Below are 21,240 nucleotides of genomic sequence, written 5' to 3' on the forward strand. Positions count from 1 at the left end.
TCTCTGCCTACAATGTGCTTACAGTCAAAAGGGGAAGAAAGACACTAATATAAACAAATTATAGATATGTACATAACTGCTGTGAGGCTGGAGGTGGGTGGACAGTGAATAAAGAGAGCAAGTCAGGGTGACACAGAAGGGAATGGTAAAATAGGAAATGAGGGCTTAATCAGGGAAGGCCTCTTAGAGGAGATGTGTCTTTAATAAGGCTTTGAAGTGGGGGAGAGTAATTTTCAGTCGGATATGAAAAAGGAGGGCATTCCAGGCCAGAGGCAGGATGTGGGCAAGAGATCAACGGTGAGATGGACAAGATCGAGGTATAGTGAGTAGGTTGGCATTAGAAGAGGGAAGTGTGCAGGCTAGGTTGTAGTGGGAGAGTAGTGAGGTGAGATATGAAGGGGCAAGATGATCAAATGCTTTAAAACTGATGGTAAGGAGTTTCTGTTTGATGTGGATGTAGATGGGCATCCACTGGAGGTTCTTGAGAAGTGGGGAAACATGGACCTAACGTTTCCGTAGAAAAATGATCCAGACAGCAGAGTGAAGTATGGACTGGAGAGAGGAGAGACAGGAGGCAGGGAGGCTGATACAGTAATCAGGGTAGGATAGAATAAGTGCTTGAATGAACGTGGTAGCATTTTGGATGGAGAGGAAAGGATGGATTTTAGCAATGCTGTGAAGGTGGAACTGACAGGATTTAGTGATGGTTTGAATATGTGGGTTGAATGAGAGAGAGGATAACATTAAAGTTATGGGCTTGTGAGACAGGAAGGATGGTGGTGCTGTCTACAGTGATGGGAAAGTCAGGTGGAGGACTGAGTTTGAGTGGGAAGATAAGGAGCTATGTTTTGAACATGTTAAGTTTGAGGTGAAGGCAGGACATCCAAGTAGAGATGGCTTGAAGGCAAGAGGAAATGTAAGACACAACCTTTTCTACTTCTAGCTTAGGTGTTTGCTCCCTGACTGTTGACTATTAACATTTCTTGAGCACTTAGAGAATGTCTTTTTGCCTCCCCCAATTAGGATGTTTTAAGAGGCATTCTTCCATAAAGTTCTAAAAGATGAAGATAACCAAGATATTAGTCTTCAGTTTGAAGGACTATCAGACAATTTTTGTATCCACAACTTAAATCCGCATATGATTTTGTTGCTGACAAGGCGATGCCATGTGTGCCAGTTTCATAAAATCACATTTTTCAATTAAATAAATATGGTAGTAATATATTTCAATGTAGCATGCCTTAGATATTAAAGATAATTAAGCCATCAGAATTCAGTCAACAAAGATATATGTTTATAATAAAATCACAACCAACGAGGTTTGCAAATTCCCAGCATCAATATAAGGCATTTGCCTTATCAATCAAAGCACACTTTATTGCTCCTATTTTTCTCATAGCTAGCTTTCATAATACAAATACATAATAAAAGTACATTGCTATGCAAATAGTGAAATAAAAAAAGCCTATGCAAATTCTTTGCCAAAGTTATTTCCAATAACTTGGTGCATTTTATGTTCCTCCAGTGAGAAATTCTACTCTAGAGAGTTACATATTTAGAATGATCATTAACTCTTTCAGCCCAAGAGGGTGCTATTTTAGCCAGTTACTCTTCCTGCTTTAATGCAGAATAATTTACTCTGACCAAAGCTGTCCAATTACAGTGCAGAGAGTTCTTCCATATCACAAGGGCTGCGATCTTGTAGAGCCTCATGTTATGGGAGTCAGGAGACCTCGGTTCTAATCCTAGCTCCACCACTTGCCTGTTGGGTTCCTCATCTGTAAAATGGGGATTCAGTACCTGTTCTCCCTCCTCTTTTAGACTGTGAATCCTATGACTATGTCTGATCTGACTGCACATAGTCAGTGCTTAAGAAATACCATAATTATTATGGTACAATTGCATTAGAGTAACCACTGACTCAATGGGAATTAATGGGGTAAGGGATAAATGATTCAAAGATATCCCCATACCTGATATTTTTCAATACGAATACCTACATTATTGTTATGACCACCACAAGTGGAATGTTTCATACCCTTACCACTCATTGTTATTTTATTGTATTAAATTGTAGGGAAGCAGCGTGGCCTAGTGGAAAGAGCATAGGCCTGGGAGTCAGAGGACCTGGGTTCTAATTCTAGCTCCAACACTTACCTGTGGTGTAACCTGGAGCAAGTCACTTTGCCTATCAACCTTTGCATGAAGCAAAAACTCCTCACTCTTAGCTTCAAAGCTCTCCATCAGCTGGCCCCCTCCTACCTCACCTCCCTTCTCTCCTTCTACAGCCCACCCTGCACACTCTGCTCCTCTGCCGCTAACCACCTCACGGTCCCTCGTTCTTGCCTGTCCCGCCGTCGACCCCTGGCCCACGTCCTACCACTGACCTGGAATGCCCTTCCTCTTCACATTCGCCAAACTAACTCTCTTCCCCTCTTCAAAGCCCTATGGAGAGCTCACCTCCTCCAGGAGGCCTTCCCAGACTGAGCCCTCCCTTTCCCTCTGCCCCTCCTCCCCTCCCCATTCCCCCTACTCCCTCCCTTTGCTCTACCCCCCTTCCCGCCCCACAGCACTTGCATATATTTGTATATATTATTTAGTACTCTATTAATGATGTGTATATAGCTATGATTTTATTCATCTATTTTGATGGCATTGATGCCTGACTACTTTTGTTTTGCTGTCTCCCCCTTTTAGACTGTGAGCCCGTTTTGGTCAGGGATTGTCTCTGTTGCCGAATTGTACATTCCAAGTGCTTAATACAGTGCTCTGCACACAGTAAGCACTCAATAAATGCGATTGAATGAATGAATAAGCGACAGAGTCAGAATTAAAACTCACGATCTCTGACTCCCAAGCCCGTGCTCCTTACAGTAAGCCATGCTGCTTCCCTATTAAGGCTGTTCTTAGCATAGGTCACTAACCTTGTTGGAAATAAGAATGGGATAAAAGGGATGCAGTCAAAGTGGGTCATTGAGCTCCCAGACAACATGCTGGCCCCCCCTGTAGAAAGAGGGCCTGGAGTACCGGTACCTTTTCTCCAGTGGTTCAAGTGACTCTAATGATGATGCACCATTCCCCCACCCCCACCCCAACAATGAGTTGTTGCTGTTGTTTTATGCTGTCATTACCTTTTAATTTGGAAAACAAAACTGCCAAACTCTGATCAGTGTGCTTCTAGACTAGTAATTGCACACGACTGGAACTTAGTCCACCAATCCAATTGATCTCTGCTCTTCCCACTTCCTTAATAAGGTCACGAATCTGGGATCTATTAAGCTCCTCACCTTCACTCTGTGCAAATAGTCTGCAACAGGATTATTTAACAGGCAAGACACAAAATGTCCATTATAACACATCACAAGCAACAAGGATTATACAGCGCAGTGAATATTTACGAAGGGTGCTGCCATTCAGTGGTCTAAATTGTCCACTTCATGTTCCATAGAAACCTTTTGCCCCCTTAGTAATGTCTTAGTAATGTCTTCCACACTATGACAATTACAGGGACCCCTGTAATCGAGGTGTAACTCCTTGGAAGTTTACACGGCCAGTAAAAGTTCCAAGGATGTGATTATTTCTTAATAATGTTAAAGCCTGCCAAGCACTCTATTGTTGTTTATTTAAAGTGAGAGGAGAGGAAAAAAAACACATTAGTAATCTCCGAGGCTGATATTATTCATTGTGATAATGACGAAGGGATGAATAAAATGACACTTTGGCTGTAGCCAAACAGCATGATTAGAAGTTCATCATATTTTACATTGAAAAATGAATTTAAATGTAATCCCTTTTGTACCGTTATTTCAATAACCCTGGATGTTAATACCAACTTATGTCAAGTAAAGTTAATGGGAATTGTGGAAATAAAAATGGATAATTTAAGGTCTACATAACTTTTACCGACCTGAGAAAATTCAAGTTGGTTTTCACCTGTCTGGGAGGAAGACCTATTAGAATCTTAGAATCTTAGAATGCCCTGTCACCCCATCTCCCCAATCTCTTGCCATTAATGACCTAGCCACATACTATATTGAGAAAACTGAAGCCATCAGATGTGATCTCCGTAAAACCTCCTCTGCTCTTTTCCAGTCCCTTCCTCCTCTTGCCCCTCCTTCAATTCTCCCTTCATTTCCAGCAGTATTTTAAGAGATCTCCTGCCTTTTATCAAAATCCATCCCCTCCATCTGCAGCTCTGATACTATCCCTTCACACCTTATCAAAATGCTTGCCCCCTCCCTTCTTCCCTCCCTGACTTCCATCTTCAACTGTTTATTTTCCAATAGCTTTTCCCCACTGCTTTCAAACATGCCAATATATCCCTGATGTTAAAAGAAACCTTCGCTTGATCCATGGCTCCCTCCAGGTATTGCCTCATCTCCCTCTTACCAGTCCTCTCCAAACTTCTGAAACTAGTTGTCTATACTCTCTGACTCCACTTCCTCTCCTCCCATTCTCTCTTTGATCCCCTCCAATTTGGCTTCCTTTCCCTTCACTCCACAGAAACTGCCCTCTCAAAAGGTCACCAATTATCTCCTCCTTGCCAAATCTAATGACCTCTATTCCATTCTAATCCTCCTCAACCTCTCAGCTGCCTTCCATACTCTTGATCACCTCCTTCTCCTGGAAACATTATCCAACCTTAACACTATCCTCTCCTGGTTCTCCTCCTATCTCTCTGGCCACTCATTCTCAGTCTCTTTCATGGGCTCCTCCTCGGCTTCCCATCCCATAACTGTGGAATTCCTTCAAGATTCAGTTTTAGGTCCCCTTCTACTCTCGTCTATACCCACTCCCTTGGAGAACTCATTAGCTCCCATGGCTTCAAGTACCATCTCTATGCAAATAATCCCAAATCTACATCTCCAGACCTGATCTCCTTCACTGCAGTGTCACATTTCTTCCTGCCTTCATCTCTACTCTCTATCTCTCCTTGGATGTCCCACTGACACCTCAACATGCCCAAACAGAATCCCTAATTTTCCCACCCAAACCCTGTCCTTCCCCTGACTTTCCCTTTACTGTAGACAGCACCATTCATTCATTCACTCATTCATTCAATAGCACCACCATCGTCCCTGTCTCACAAGCCCATAACCTTGGCACTATTCTTGACTCATCTCTCTTATTCAACCCACAAAGTCAATCTGTTACCAGATCCTGTCAGTTCAACCTCCACAACATCACTAAAATCTTCCCTTTCCTTTCCATTGAAACTACTGCCATGTTAATCCAATCACTTATCCCCTCCCACCTCGATTACTGCATCACCCTACTTGCCTCCTATCTTTCCCCACTCCAGTCCACATTTCACTCTGCTGCCGGGATCATTTCTACAAAAAACATTCAGTCCATGTTTTCCCACTCCTCAAAAACCTCCAGTGGTCCCCTATTCACGTCTTCATCCAACAGAAACTCCTTACCATCAGTTTTAAAGCACTCACCTTACCCCTTCCTAATTTACCTCCCTGATTTCCTACTACGAACTAGTCTGCACATTTTGCTCCTCTAAATGTCAACCCACTTGCTGTACCTAGATCTCGATATGTCTTAATAAAAACACATTTCCTCCAAGAAGTCTTTCCCAACTAAGCTTTCATTTCCTCTTCTCCCACTCCTTTCTTCATCACCCTTGCACTTGGATTTGCACCCTTTATTCACCCTTCCCTCAGTCTCACAGCACTTATGTACATATCTATAATGTATTTATATTAATGTCTATAGCCCCCTTTAGACTGTAAGCTTGTTCTGGGCAGGGAACATGTCTACCAGCTCTATTATATTGTACTCTCCCAAGCACTTAGTGTGCACACGTTAAGCACTCAATAAATACAACTAATTCATTGAGAGTCTGTTTGCCAATCAAGCTTCTGCAGTGCCTGATTTTATTCAACTAGGGACTGATTTTAGGATTTGAAACACATTTATTTAAGTCTATGTCTCTCACTTTCTAAAAACGCTTTTTAACTCATGGTGCTGTTGGGGCTTTTAATAATTAACAAAGTTCAATATCTTTAAATCATGAGCTAAAGATATGCATTAAATGGATAATTATTTTTACATTTTTGGTGAATATGAACAAGTGCAAAAAGAGTTTCCCAATATATAAATTTACCTAACATGCTTAATGATATTATTTTGATCCAAGAAGATAGATAGCAAGGTTGAAGAGAAACCACAAAAAGGAAATTTAATTGCAATGCTTGGTATTGTCATGGCAATGTCCTAGATTCTCCATAAGGTTTGGTCCTTTATATTGAATAACAATAGGATTCTTTCTCTAACTTTGCTATAGTCACTAATGGGGCTTTCAATTAGCAGAACATAGTGATTTATAAGGCCAGGTTTGGCAGGGTTTCTCACCTTATTATACAAGATCTTTTTGTTTCTATTTCTTGCATACAATAAATCTAATATGGCATAGTAAAAAGAGCATGGACCCAGGATTTAGAGACTTAGGTTTTAATCCCGCTTTGCCAATCGCTAACTGTATGACCATGCTTATTGTGTTATTTAATTTCTCTGTACCTCAGTTTCCTCAACTGTAAATTGGGGATTAGCAAAGTGCCTGGCACATGCCAAGTGCTTAACCAATGCCATAAAAAAGTAGGCAGAAGCACAGGCATTGTATCCCCATTTTACAGATGAGGAAACTGAGGCAGAGAGAAGTCAAATGACTTGCCTAGGTCACAGAGCAGGCAAGTAGCAGTTCTAGGATTAAAATCCAGGTCTTCTGGCTCTAGCCATATGCTCTCTCCACTAGGCTTAACTGAATTTTCCACTCAATTTGTTTTCAAATCCCGTTCTCTGTCCATTAGAGCGCTGCGGTAGTAGGTCTAAAACGACAAGTATTTCAGCTCTAAAATCCAATGTAAACTGCAGTTTTGAGAAAGTATAAACAAAATGTTCTGTTAGATGTTACTTTTCTAAATAAGCATTCCAATCACCATTAGTCATTTTAAAAATAGATGCTAGGTAGCTATAAATTTAGTGCCCCTTCTGTATCATCAGTTTGTGGAGAATCACTAACTCATTCATTCAACAGTATTTATTGAGTGCTTACTATGTGCAGAGCACTGTACTAAGTGCTTGGAATGTACAATTTGGCAACAGATAGAGACAATCCCTGCCCAATGATGGGCTCAGTCTAATCGGGGGGAAACAGACAACAAAGCAAAACAGAACAAAACAAAAACAAGACAACATTATCACGATAAATACAATCAAGGGTTTGTACATCTCATTAACAGAATAAATAGGGTAATCAAAAGTATTTCCTGAGCACCTACTTTGTGCAGAGCACTGCACAACTCACTTAGAGAGTATAAAAGAGTTAGAAGACACAATCTTTGCCCTCAAAGAGTTAATCATCTAGTAATAAAGTAAACTCCTTTCAGGCAAGGATTGGATCTACCGACACTATTGTACTCACCCTCCCACTGAGAATAGTAACTTTAAGCTTCAACCTAATTATCTTATACCTACCTCAGTGGCTTAGTACAGTGCTGTGCTTAACACATAGTCAGTGCTTAACAAGTACCACAATTAGAATTATACTCATTGCTCTGCACACAATAAGTACTCAATAAATACCATCCATTGATCGAAATATATATGCCAGTTATTTTCCCATTTGGGCTAATACTAGGAGCAAAGCATTTTATCCTCCCTATTGTCTACCCAAAGTCTGAGAGAGTGTTGATGATCAAGTGGGTGGGAGCCAGCCAATCAGAAGATTTTTGTGTGAAAGCCTACGTTCCCTGGAGTAGAACAAATGGTAGAAACAAATACTGCGATAAAAATTAGAAGCCCATTCCTTCTTTATTAACTGTTCATAAATGCAAATCCTTTCCTATGATTTGCTACATGTCATGTAGACAGAAGTTTGAGATCCTTGAATAACAAGTAACAAACATATTGAAGCACTGGAAAGCTTCACCTACATGGAGAGATTAAGGGGAATAAAGTATCCCTTTAACCCAGAAGAGCAAAGAAGGCAGAGAGTGCAAATATATATGAGATATATATGCAGAGAATAAAAGACAACTATTAGAATAAAGGACAACTATTTTCCATTTCAAGTGAAATGGAACCTAAGGAAATGCCAACTTGGGTTAGAAAGGATTGGTAATATGATTATTTAAGGTTGTTTCTAACCTTATTTCTGATTCTAAAGTTTTGTGCACAAAAACGATCACTGCCATTAGAAATCCTTAAATTTAACTCCACCATTTTTGTTATCAAGCTGGATTAATATTTTTTATATTTGAAGTTAAGACAATATAGTCAAGTGATACAATTTAAGCAAGAAAATAATATTTACCAATATCACAAAAATTTCTCACTAGCTTCGGAAATTCTAGGAATATCCAGCAGAGGCTACAGCGTACCGATTGTCAGTAACACATGCCAAATAAATTTTCAGGGCACATGAATAGATGAGAGAGCAGAACCATTTCCTAAACCTGATTATAAAATTGCAGAAAGCCATCTCCAATCTGATTCTATTTGTATTATTCTTTTCCCTAAAGTGAGCCTGGTGATAAAAATTCAGTGAATTCAACTTGTAAACTCAGTTGAGGCCATTTCAATAACATAGATTCTGTGCACAGAATCTATAGAATCCCGATAGATTCTGTGCACAGAATCAAGTCATGTTGTAATGTGGCAGAGGGCTACCATAGGTTGATTAAACCGTTGTACATATTAAAATACGACTGTCAGAAAAGATGAATTTGAAAACTGATGGAAGGGGAACTATTGCATTCACGATATATGAATACATATTTCTTAGTACCTTGGAAATATAGACATTTTTTCCAAAATATATCAACAGTCTTAAGCTCTGCTTTCTCTATGGCAGTAATAAAATATGCCACCTAAGTAGTAATAGATATATTGACATACAAATAAAGTAATTACAAATATGGTTTGAAAAATAATGACTATGCATTTAGGTTTTGATTTATTTATGATTAAACTTCTAATTATGAAGTACTCATAAGTGTTGATAAATGGAATAATACTATCAAAATCCATTAGAGCTTCATGTGGAGTCCAAGTGCCAGAAACAGCCAAACCAAGAGATGATAATGAAATCAAGGGGCATAAAATTTCCATACAGGCGAGGTTTAGCTGTTTTTTTTGTTTGACAAACTGCAGCAATTTCCCTAAACATATTGATAATTTATAGTTTTCATAGCATACCATAATTCTAGTTCCCTCTGCCAAGAACAACCTCCTTTCTAAGAAAAAACATATTTTACATATTAGGAGGTCTTAATTTCAAAAAAAGCAAAGAGCATATCCATAATTTATATTCATGTGAAAGAAGCATGGCATAGTGGATAGAGCATGGGCCTGGGAATCAGGGGGTCATGGGTTCTAATTCTGTCTCCACCATTGTCTACAGTGTGACCTTGGGCAAGTCACTTCACTTCTCTAGGCCTCAGTTACCTCATCTGTAAAATGGGGATTGAAACTGTAAGCCCCACATTCATTCATTCAATAGTATTTATTGAGCGCTTACTATGTGCAGAGCACTGTACTAAGCGCTTGGGATGAGCAAGTCGGCAACAGATAGAGACAGTCCCTGCCCTTTGACGGGCTTACAGTCTGGGACAGGGACTATGTCCAACCCGATTTGCTTACATCCATCCCAGGGCTTAGAACAGTGCCTGGAACATAGTAAGCGCTTAAATACCATAATTAGTTTTTTTTAATTTTATAATTGATATGATCAAAAAGCATGGGTTATAACTATTTGAAAACACTAAAATGGCATATTGTATGCCTTAAGATGTGTTCTGGATATTTATGAAGTGATGCTGAGTATTACATCCAAAAGACATCTTAACAGCAGGATTTTTTTAAAGAAATGCTTGGGAATTTAAAGAAGCCAAACCTTCAATCTACTCAAAGCAAATCTGCCAACTTTAGTATCATTGGATTAAGTACCATACATTCTCTTTATTTTCCTGTTAAAGGGGACCAAGACCTTCTCTCCCTCCCTGACAATAAGCCCCTGAATATGTCTGAGCTTCATATTCATTGCAACCCTTTCGCCAAAGTTGCTAAGCTTGTTGCTAGAAATATATTTTTAGCTGTCAACATTTTAGTATCAGTCAAAAAGGCTTCCTTAGTTTGGGCTGTGCTTCAAAAGACTTAGCTGAAAAGATGAAGGAGCTATCTCGGTGTGAGCATGCCCAGTGTATGTTTATACATGACTTCTTTCTGTAACTGAAAATTGCAGTAAAAATATGACTGTACCCTATACAGTAGAATTTATTACAACCACACAGTTTGTTGTACAGGTATTTTATGATTTTTAAAAACAATGAAGTACTACAACCCAGCCTGCATGCTTCGCTCCACCAATGCCAACCTTCTTGATCCCATCTATCTCATCACCAAACCCTTGCCTGGGACTCTCCCTCCTCATATATGACAGATCATTACTCTCCCCACCTTCAGAGTCTTACTAAAATCTCCTCTCCTCCCAGAGGCCTTCCCCAACTAAGCCTTCATTTCCCCTATTTCCTTTCCCTTCTGTACTGCCCATGCACTTGGATCTGTATCCCTTAAAGGTATTTTGCCAATCTTGGAGTTTTGAGTACATCTTTGCTATACTTTGGAAGTATCAATATTCTTACATAAAAATGCACTTTACTATCTTGTGTTAAGAACTGGAAAGCCCAAGAAACACCTTGTTGATGATCAATAAAAACAGGGAGGAGAAATTGCTACTGAGTAAATGATGGATCGGGAGATGAAGACAAAATTCAAATTATCTTTGACCTGAAGTTGAGATCTTTGCTAACCCAGGAAACTGCAACATTGTCACATGATCTGACTAGAGAGTTGAACAGGAGGTAAGAGAGAGTGTGATTCTTCACCTTGGTTTTTCCTTTACCCTGAATCACATTTTGATGTGAGATTGCAGCCAGATTCCATTTCATGCCAATTCTATAGTTTAAATGGAAAGCAAGTCATCTTTGGCAAGTCAGTGACTGAGACCAAGGTTCAGTTTCCATGTCTGTAATATAAATAGACTGGAAGCTCTTTAAGGTCAGGCACTATGGTGGCCACTGACAGCCCTCCTGTATACTAGACAAGGAGGCTCATGCAACATGCTCATGTGTTAACATCATAACTACCATTTGACAGGACTATGAGGATTTCAATGCAAACTTAGAGCTTTTTTTCTAGGGGGAATCCCTGAAATTCCCAATTTCTCCAGACCCTTTGTGTTCCCTTCTTAGGTCCATGTGAAATCTGTCCCATTGTTCAAGCCACAAAACTCAGCAGCAGGAGCTCCAGGAGAAGGTTTGGTGTTGAAAATCAAAACCCAGATCTAAGTGCTGAGTACTTGATGTGGGGGTGGGGGAGGAGGAGGAAGGGAGGGGTGAGCCAACTGAAAACCTGGACTGTTTGCTATACAACACCTGGCAACTGTAGTAGGGATCCAGGTCTTTAAATTTTATTGTATCTTCCTAAGTATGTCATGCAGACTCCGAACTGATGCTTTAGTAAGCTAAATGGTTTCCTGGTGACTTGAGAGTTACTCTCAAGTATCAAATTTACTCCTGTAAAATATCTTAAACATTGGGAGACTCTAGCTAATTGTGCTCTTCTCCCAACTCTCTTATTGCAATCTGACACTATTTTTCCCTAAAATACTTCTCGGTAACAACCTAGCTTCTACCCAAGAACATCCTAATTAGTATTTATCCCAAGAGACTTCTGTTCTGCTTGTCAAGTGGAAGTCTCACCTTGCATGCAATTCCCAGCTCTTTGATAAAGAAGCATAGGTTGGCTAGTCTAGTTGGCATGATACGGAAACCCGTGTAAGCAATCAACAGCTTCTTTCCAGCCAAGTTATATTTTCCTAACACTATCTAAAAGCAACACAACAAAACTCTCTCCTCTTAAAATTCAGATTTTCAAGCAAGAAGTCCCTATTCACTCCTGTCTTTTTGACATTAAGAGTTTGGGGCACAGTAAACTTATCCTGACAACATAGAACTGTTCAAAAGACCACTCTATTCTTATATACCCTCTGCTCTTGATTTGTCTGTCTCTTAACTGGGTAAACGTCTTAGTTTTCCACTTATTTAACCTTTTGATAGCTTACAATTCAAATCTTATAACAAGAAGAAGAAATAATGTGTCCAGTTGAGTTAAAAAAGAATTTTTAAAATTTGTGTGTTGTTTCCCAAGTTGCCTTTGTGACAGTAGCACAGAAGCAATACAAATCTCCAGCAGTGGCAAAGGCAGTGCTAAAGAAAAAGGCTCCGGCACTATTATGGCAGTATTTAGTGTTGGTAAATTCAAAGCGACTAAGCCAAATCTGAAATACAATTCCCCACCTCCAGGTTTCCAGTGGGTCAGAGCGAGCAACTCCTGGTTCCCCAGATCTCGCCCTAACCCCATTAGTCCCCTAGTAGGGAGAGTAGAAGATGGGGGTGGAGTTATGTTCTGTGTGTACTTACTAAGATCTGGCTCCTTTACCCCAATACATATTTAAGAGTGAAAGGAAATGAAAATGAATGAAGGGACACTGAACAAAACTTACACATTCATTCATTCAATCATATTTGAGTGCTTACTGTGTGCAGGGGACTGAACTGAGCACTTGGGAGAGTAAGGTACAGCAATAATATTACCTGCCCACAACAAACCTTCAGGTTTATAAACCCACTGAAGAAAGCAGTGGCCCAATAGTGAACCCATTTTATTCTATACTTCATTTTAGTATGTTTCTTTCTGCAGACCCAACTACTATTTTTTATATGTTGCTCATTTGCCCAGCATTCTGTAGTAAATATATGTTATTTTATAAATAGAATGAGTAATATCGGGCCACATTTGCCTCCAAGTGGGGATCCTCTGAGTATTTTTGTTGTTCTTTTTGTTCCAACGACATCAGCAACTTGTTTTTACATTTCCCTCCCTGTTGAGTATAGATGAGGTTAAGAGGATTATTCAGCAGCTGCGTCCCACCACCTGCTCTCCTGATCCTTGGCTTTCAAGGCTGTTAACGCACTGTAGAGACACCTTGGGCTCCATTATTACCAACATTGTTAATCTTGCATTTCCTCCAGGTATGTTTCTACCAACTTTGAAGATAACAGTAATTATTACTCTTTAAAAAACAACAAAAACCAAAACCCCTCATTCTTCTTTTTAAGATCTCATTTCACTTCTTTATTCCCCTTTGAAATAAAATATTAGAAGTAAACATCATCATGAGATGTTCTCTAGGACATATGCAAATGCTGGACCTGACAGGCAAGTTTCTATCTATCCTCTAACTTACTATAGCACTGAGAGGAGAAATCTATCATACTCTTACACTAGGCGAATTACGGCTAGTTTATCAATTTGGAGATCCATTCATTCATTCAATCATATTTATTGAGTGCTCACTTTGTGCAGAGCACTGTACTAAGCGCTTGGAATGTACAATTCAGCAAGAGACAGCGATAATCCCTGCCCAACAATGGGCTCACAGCCTAAAATCAGCTGGCTATGATTTTGTGTTTCATGTAGATTTCTGGATCTCAGATTAGTTTTTCAGATGTATTCAGATTCACTCTAGTTCCATTAATTTGTATGTACTCATGTAATTTGTTCTATCTGTGGAGATTTTATTCCACTTTGCATTTATGTTTCCAAGGAGTAACACCGAGGTGTACATATATACTGTTTTCAATTTATGAATAACTACTGGCAGCATCCTGGTGTCATACAACTTTGTCATTGAGGCAGTCATTTTTCCTTTAAAATTTATACAAGGAATAATATAGATTAGTTTTCTTCTTAAGGATTTTCTGCTTGCTTTCTATTGTGATAGCATGGTTTAGCTTCAAAATACCCTTGCCTTTAGGCACCAATTTCTTCCTTGGGGGAAAAAATTAATGCTTTGCAGTCACATAGGCATCAGATTTCTGGAGATTCACACTCACAAGAAATTGAAGGGCTTTTAAATCTATAGTGGTGTCCAAACTGCTAAATGGCTGTGAGATAGGATCCATCACAGAAAATACATTCAATTTCCTTACAGGTTTCAGCAGTATAACCTAAGAACCACACTCAGTATCCAAAGGCAGGCCCAGATGACTAACAATGAAGTCCTGAAATGCAGCAAGTTCACCAGTACTGAGGCAATGCTCACCACAATAGGTTTATACTAGGTAATACAAAAAACAAACAAACCAGGAAACTCAAAGAGCTGGTGAACCTAAAGTGGGCCGCATTCAAACAGGGAGGGCAGAACATAAGCTCTAAAGAGACAAGAAGCATGGTCTTGGGGCACAAGCCTGTAACCTTGGTGTTATCCTTGACTCACCTCTCTCACTCAACTCTATACATTCAATCTGTCACCATATCCTGTCGGTTCAACCTTCACATCATTGCTAAAATCTGCCCTTTCCTCTCCATCTAAACAACTACCATTTTAATCCAACCGCTTAACCCATCCCACATTGATTACTGTATCAGCCTCCTTGCTGACCTCCCTGCCTCCTGTCTGTCCCAACTCCAAGTCCATACTTCACTCTGCTACCCAGATCATTTTTCTACAAAACCATTCGGTCCATATTTCCTCACTCCTCAAGAACCTCCAGTGGTTGCCGATCCACCTCGGCCCAAACAGAAATCCTTACAATCATTCATCCATTCAATCCTATTTATTGAGCGCTTACTGTGTGCAGACCACTGTACTAAGCTCTTGGGAAGTACAATTCAACAACAAATAGAGACAATCCCTAGCCACAACCGGCTCACAGCCGGCTCACAGTTAGAGGACTCCATCACCTTGCCCCCCTCCTGCCTTACCTCTTGAATTGCCTACTACAATCTAGCCTGCACATTTCACTCCTCTATTGCCAACCTACTCACCAAACCTCAATCTTGTCTTTCTTGCTGCTGACCTCTCACCCACATCCTACCTCTGGCCTGGAATGTCCTCTCTCCAAAAGATGACAAGATCCTCATATCTCTCTGGCCATTCAATCTCAGGCTTCTTTGTGGGCTCCTTCTCTGCCTCCCATACCCTTAACTGTAGAGGTCCCTCAAGATTCAGTTCTGGGTCCCCTTTTATTCTCCATCTACACACCCACTCCCTTGGAGAGCTCATTTGCTCCCATGGGTTCAACTACCACCTCTATGTGGATGATACCCAAATCTACATCCCCAGACCTGATCTCACTACCTCTCTCCAGTGTCGCATCTTCTCCTGCCTTCAAGACATCTCTAGTTGAATGTTCTCCTCTTACCTCAAACTTAACATGCCCAAAACAGAGCTCCTTATCTTCCCACGCAAACTCTGCCCTCCCCCTGACTTTCCCATGACTGCAGATGGCACCACCATCTTTCCTGTCTCACAAGCTCATAATCTTGGTATTATTTTTGACTCCTCTCTCTCACTCAACCCATATATTCAGTCCATCACTAAATCCTGTCGGTCCCACCTTCACAAAATCACTAAAATCCACCCTTTCTCCATCCAAACTGCTACCACGTTAATACGATCATTCCTCCTACCCCACCTGGATTACTGCATCAGACTTCTTGCTGACCTCCCAGCCTCCTGTCTCTCCCCACTCCAGTCCATACTCCACTCTGCTGCCTGGATCATTTTTCTACAAAAACATTCAGGACATGTCACTCCACTCCTCAAAAAACTCCAGTGATTGCCATCCACCTCCGCATCAAACAAAAACTCATCACCATTGGTTTTAAAGTACTCCATCAACTTGCCCCCTCGTACCTCACCTCACTTCTCTCCTACAACCTAGCCTGAATACTTTGCTCCTCTAATGCTAACCTTCTCACTGTGCCTCAATCGCATCTGCCTTGCCACCTACCCCTCACCCATGTCCTGGCTCTGGCCTCAAATATCCTCCTTCCTCAAATCTGACAATTACTCTCCTCCCCACTTTAAAGTCTTATTGAAGGCACATCTCCTCCAAGAGGCCTTCCCAGACTAAGCCTCACTTTTCCTCATCTCCCACTCCCTTCTGCGTCACCCTGACTTGCTCCCTTTACTCTTCCCCCCTCCCACCTGCACAGCACTTATTTACCTATCTGTAATTTTATTTATTTGTCTTTCTCCCCCTCTCTAGACTGTAAGCTCATTGTGGGCAGTGAATGTGACTGTTTATTGTTGTATTGTACTCTCCCAAGTGCTTAGTACAGTGCTCTGCATGCAGTAAGCACTCAATAAATACAATTAATTGATTCCCTACAGCATTTATTCTATGTAAAAATTATGATACATAGAGGATATGTAGAACCTTGAGAATGAAATACAGGCTTTTCCTGATTTATTCTAGGAATACTATAAATCAATGACCTGACAAGTTTAAAATCATAGAGTTACATTTACCCCTATCAAAAAAATTCCTCCAATAATTGCAAAATACCTTCTTGGTGTAAATTCAAACTTCTGATCTAACATGTCTTTAAAACTGTTTAGGCCTAGACCGGGTATCATTTTCCCCTGAATAGCTAGGCAGATTTAGTCACTGTTAAATCTTTTTCACCTCATCTCTCTTTTGAATCAGCATATATGCAATTCTCACTTTTTAAATTGTCCATATCTTTTATCAAAGAAAAATGGTTTTGTGCTGACACAAAGCAAAACTAAAAGCACTACCTTCTAAGTTTGGCAAGGTAAGTCTTAAAGTAAATTATCCAAGACATTTTCGTGCTTTATCCTTGAAAAGGATTCAGAACTTTGATCTTTTAAGCTTCAATTAAACTGACATTTTGCATTGGTTTAGTTGCTAAGACTTGCCATCCTGAAAAATTCAATAGGAAATTTTGGTGTTTTAAATCGAAACCATCCGTCTTTCCACAGTGCCAGTTTTTCAGTCTCTAATTACCAATTTATAGTCTCGACTCCCAAAGCAAAATGAAATCTAATTACTAATGTATAAGACCTTTTTTTCAATTCAGTAGCAGCACAACTATCAGCAAAAAATAGAATTGTCACAGGGGTTCAATGTTCACACAGCTAAAAATGTCTGACTTGTTCTACTAATAAAGTGATTAAGAATAATACTGAAATAGTGAAATGATATAATTGTTACTAATATATAGATTATGGAATTTTCAGTAAGGTACACCTTTTCTATTTTGGAACCTCACTGTATGCATGAACTCAAAGAGTTGATCTGAAAACCAACAAATGGGTCCCCATTAAATCAATCATAAGTGACTCAATTCTGAGTACTGGACACTGGCAACACAAGTAATAGTAAAAGGACTTCAGAAGATTGACAAAGATAAATATTTATGTCAAAGCAGAGGCGCACCAGGCAGGGCATTCAAGTCATACAGCACACGACAAGTCAGAAATCCAAAAAGGTGGTAAACACATTATATGATGTCTGTTTATTTTCTTATAGGGTGTTTTTATTAAGTTTACTTTTCAGGGACCAAGATGGGGCAAATATCCTGTCAAATCACATGTTGTTCTATGCATGCTCAGCATGCCTTCTTGATGCTTTCAACATTATTTTGTTTCCGAGTGTGAAGTCAAAGTAACGCCTTAGAAATACAGCAGACACTCTAAGCAAAGCATGAAGAACATGATTGTTTTCAAGATGAGGTACATAAATCTAGCCCCGCCCCCTCCATGCCCTTACACAAACTCCACCCAATGGCTTTCCTGCCCCCTTTTCCCAGTTTCTCTATTCCTTTTCTATTCTATTAGCCCTGAAATATTTTTTTAAAAACAGCTTTTGACACTGCTGATCCTGATGTGGCTATCATCACCACTGACACTGGACTTGTGGTGTTCGCCTCCTGGGGCTGCAAAGTGACCCACAGCCATATTTGGGTGGAACAGCGGAGGCTGTGGGAGAGGAGAAGGTGAGTAGGGAGAGAGTTCCATGTCGGCCGACTCCTCCCCATCTACTCTATCTCCTCCACTGCCATCTGCCTTTCTCCCCATCTGGCCCTGGCCCCCTGGCTTTACACAACCCCAGAAGGCCAGAACCACAAGCTGGGAAAGGGTTGGCAGCAGCAGTGAAGGAAGAAGTAGTCCACAGGGGAGAAAGTCCGGAGTGGTAGTGGAAGGGGAAGAAGTCAGGAAGGGGATTGTTAGCACACCCACAGCCCTCCGCCCCTCCAGCACTGCCATCTGCCAGTCTAGAGACCTCCATTTTTGCAGCCCTGTAAGGCAGGAACCATAAACCATGGTAGGGGCTGGCAGCAGTGGTTACAGTGGCAAGATTGGCTGTTTAAAAGTATAAAAGGGTTTAAAAAAATAGAAAAACCCAAGGGGGTTGGTGGGGGCGAAGTGTGGTAGGGATCAAAGAAGCAGTGTGGCTTTAGCAGAAAGAGCACGGGTTTGGGAGTCAGAGGTCATGGGTTCTAATCCCGGCTCCGTCACTTGTCTGCTGTGCGACTTTGGACAAATCACTTAATTTCTCTTCTGCTCAGTTACCTCATCTGTAAAATGGGGATTAAGGCTGTGAGCCCCACCTGGGACAACCTGATAACCTTGTATCTCTCCCAGCACTTAGAAGAGTGCTTGGCACATAGTAAGTGCTTAACAAATACCATCATCATCATTATTATTGTTATCAGGGAGATGGGGTTGAGGAGTGGATTGGGGGCGGCGGGGAGGGGGTCACTTACCTGGCAAATCAGCAAGGACAGTACCTAAGAGGAAATCACTTAGACAAGAAGACTGATATGGAACCAACAGAGATCAAGTCAATCTGTGCTAAAATATTTTCATGACTGTGCAGGAATTGTGTAGGTGGGTTGGAGACTCAGAGTAATGGGCAGAGATGACATCTGGTAACAGGTAAGATTAGTAGAGAATGAAAGTAGACCAAGAAGATTCAACAGCCATCACCTACAGATCAACAATAGCCAGATCATGGCTATTGTCAGTGTTGTCCCATTTTCCCTTCCTACTAATGGGTGCGAAAGAAGGACAGGGGAATCCCTGCTTTTCGAAATTGGTGACAGAAATTTACTGCATTACAAGTCATGGGGTTAAAGGTAGAATAAGAGTTGACCAAATTAATATAAAAGTTATGGCTAAAGTGAAGATATGAGTAACCGCTAGTCAGTCAATCATATTTATTGAGCACTTATAAATAATTGACCAATAGTTTTATGGAAAGGTGGAGCACAGAAAATGTAGAAGAAGCTGAGAGAAACTTAGTCTAAGCTAAGACTCACTCTCCCCAAAGCAGACAACTCTATAAGTGCTTAGTACAGTGCTCTGCACACAGTAAGCACTCAATAAATACGATTGAATGTAATTCTAGATTCGTCCTAGTGGATGGAACCCATGAACTTACTAAGTGCTTACTATGTGCCAAGCACTGGTCTAAGCATTGGCATTGTACATGAGCTCTCTGCTTTCAGTAACTACTCTAAACCTTGAGTTGGCCCTGGGAATAAATCTCAAGATCTGGCAGCTGAGAAGGGCTGGCTTGTAACACCTTTGGGTTTGAGAGGCACAAACCCAAACCAGGGTAGTTTGGTAGCCTTTACCTTTGCTGCCTCAATACCTTGATGGGGAATATACATGCTGTAGCAGAAAACAATAGGCTGGAGAAGTCTAGTGATGTCACACTTACCTTTCACAATAATCTTCGGGTTGGTCTCGTACTGTGGAGCTACTGCATTTCAGTCATTCCTGGAAAACCAAAAGATCGATACATAAATCAGTAACGATCTAGAAGAATACAAGGGGTTGGTAAACTGCATGTGCAACAGTGTTTTACTGTTCTAAACAGCCAGCAAGCATGCTCGCTTTCAAAATCAATTTTAAACCTCAAGAGGTCTTCATGACGTATGCATGCAATATTCACTTGTCATTGGAACCGAAATGGAAAATGTGACCTAATATTTCAGGACCAGGTCCAATCTGTCTGGGTCCATGCAGACATGGGTTGTTGGGTATAAGGGGGTGTGCCCTTGCTTGCCTGCTGTTGTGCTTGGGAGTCTGCCCCATTGTCAGCTCTCCGCACTGAAGTCCTGGGAGCTTGTGTGACCACCTCTGCCAGCCTGTCTCGATGGCCCCATGCTCCCCAGGTGACGATGGGGTGGACAGACACACTGGACCCCAGAAAAATCCCTTAATGCAGTCTCTCAGTCAGATGAAAGTATTAATATAGTAAAGTAACGCAGACACCAGAAACTATGTATTGTGGTTCTAGAAATGTTACTCTTGGCACAACACTCTTCTCACAAGCATCACATCTCCTGAGTGCAGATTCAGGCAGGTGAACCATTTTCCATTACAACATATTATTCCTATATAAGGCTCACCCGGGCTATCTACCCCAGGTCTATACAAGATGGAATAAGAGGAAATGGGCTGAAGCTGTGGCATGAAGAATGTAAGGAACATATAGTGAAAAATGTTGACTATAATCATGAGAGGTTAAATATTAGATGAGGGTATGGAATCTCTAAGGGTTAAACAGGAAGAGAAAATATTCAGACATATTTAAGTTCCATGAGAAGTTCAAAGCTAATACAAAATCATCATCCTCATTAATAATAATGCTGCGAAGAATGAATCTCATTTTGCAAGAACTATGAGAGACATTATAAATATGCTTAGAGTATGAATGACTTAAAAATGGCGATGGAATCCATTGCTGTGCAGCTCCAATGCCCAGAGGCATTTAATTCTACAGTGTACTACATGGTGGCAACAGAGCAGTCTTGGCCACTGGTCTGAACCCAGCAGGAGGGACTCAATGTTGGCCTCTTGACAAGATTCAGGGCTAGCTGGCAGCTCCGACTTTAATTGCAGTATGCTGTCAAAAGCACTCCACCACCGTAATTAAAGGGGATTACTTTAAAGCAGAGAAAAAAACAGCTCACAAATAAAAGTTACACAGTGCATTCATTAATGCAATTAAAATAATGAATTTGCAGTGCTTCTCCGACATTAGTATATGGATCAACACTAATCATAGTCTTGGCCTGGAAATCTAGTCAGGTTTCTCAAAGATAGCTCAAAGATATTTGCAAATATAATGTGTTGGTTATTCAAGTATTACTGTAATGCCCTTCATTTCTGCTACTTAGGACTCTTAGATTTTACATTATAACCACAAATATTATCTTATCTAATTCTTCAATTTTAAAATGGCTGTAATCAAACATAAGAGACCATATGACCATTTTAAGAGAGCGGATTTCTTTCTCTTGCATACTTGTTTCTCTGCATTTCTTATTGAAAACTTTGAAAAG

The 21,240-nt window shown here is 40.5% G+C and overlaps 1 protein-coding gene across 3 annotated transcripts in view; it reads right to left on the reverse strand.

Moving 5' to 3' along the window:
- The window catches only part of CNTN4 (contactin 4), an 893,626-nt gene that overhangs the window by 642,132 nt on the left and 230,254 nt on the right, over window positions 1-21,240 (reverse strand). For all 3 annotated transcript variants that reach the window (XM_029051523.2, XM_029051520.2, XM_029051519.2), the window contains exon 2: window positions 19,611-19,669. The gene's annotated coding sequence lies outside the window, so the exon portion shown is untranslated. The remainder of the gene's footprint in view (window positions 1-19,610; window positions 19,670-21,240) is intronic.

This window comes from Ornithorhynchus anatinus, chromosome X1, assembly GCF_004115215.2.
Source record: "Ornithorhynchus anatinus isolate Pmale09 chromosome X1, mOrnAna1.pri.v4, whole genome shotgun sequence".
In the NCBI taxonomy this organism is placed as follows: Eukaryota; Metazoa; Chordata; class Mammalia; order Monotremata; family Ornithorhynchidae; genus Ornithorhynchus; species Ornithorhynchus anatinus.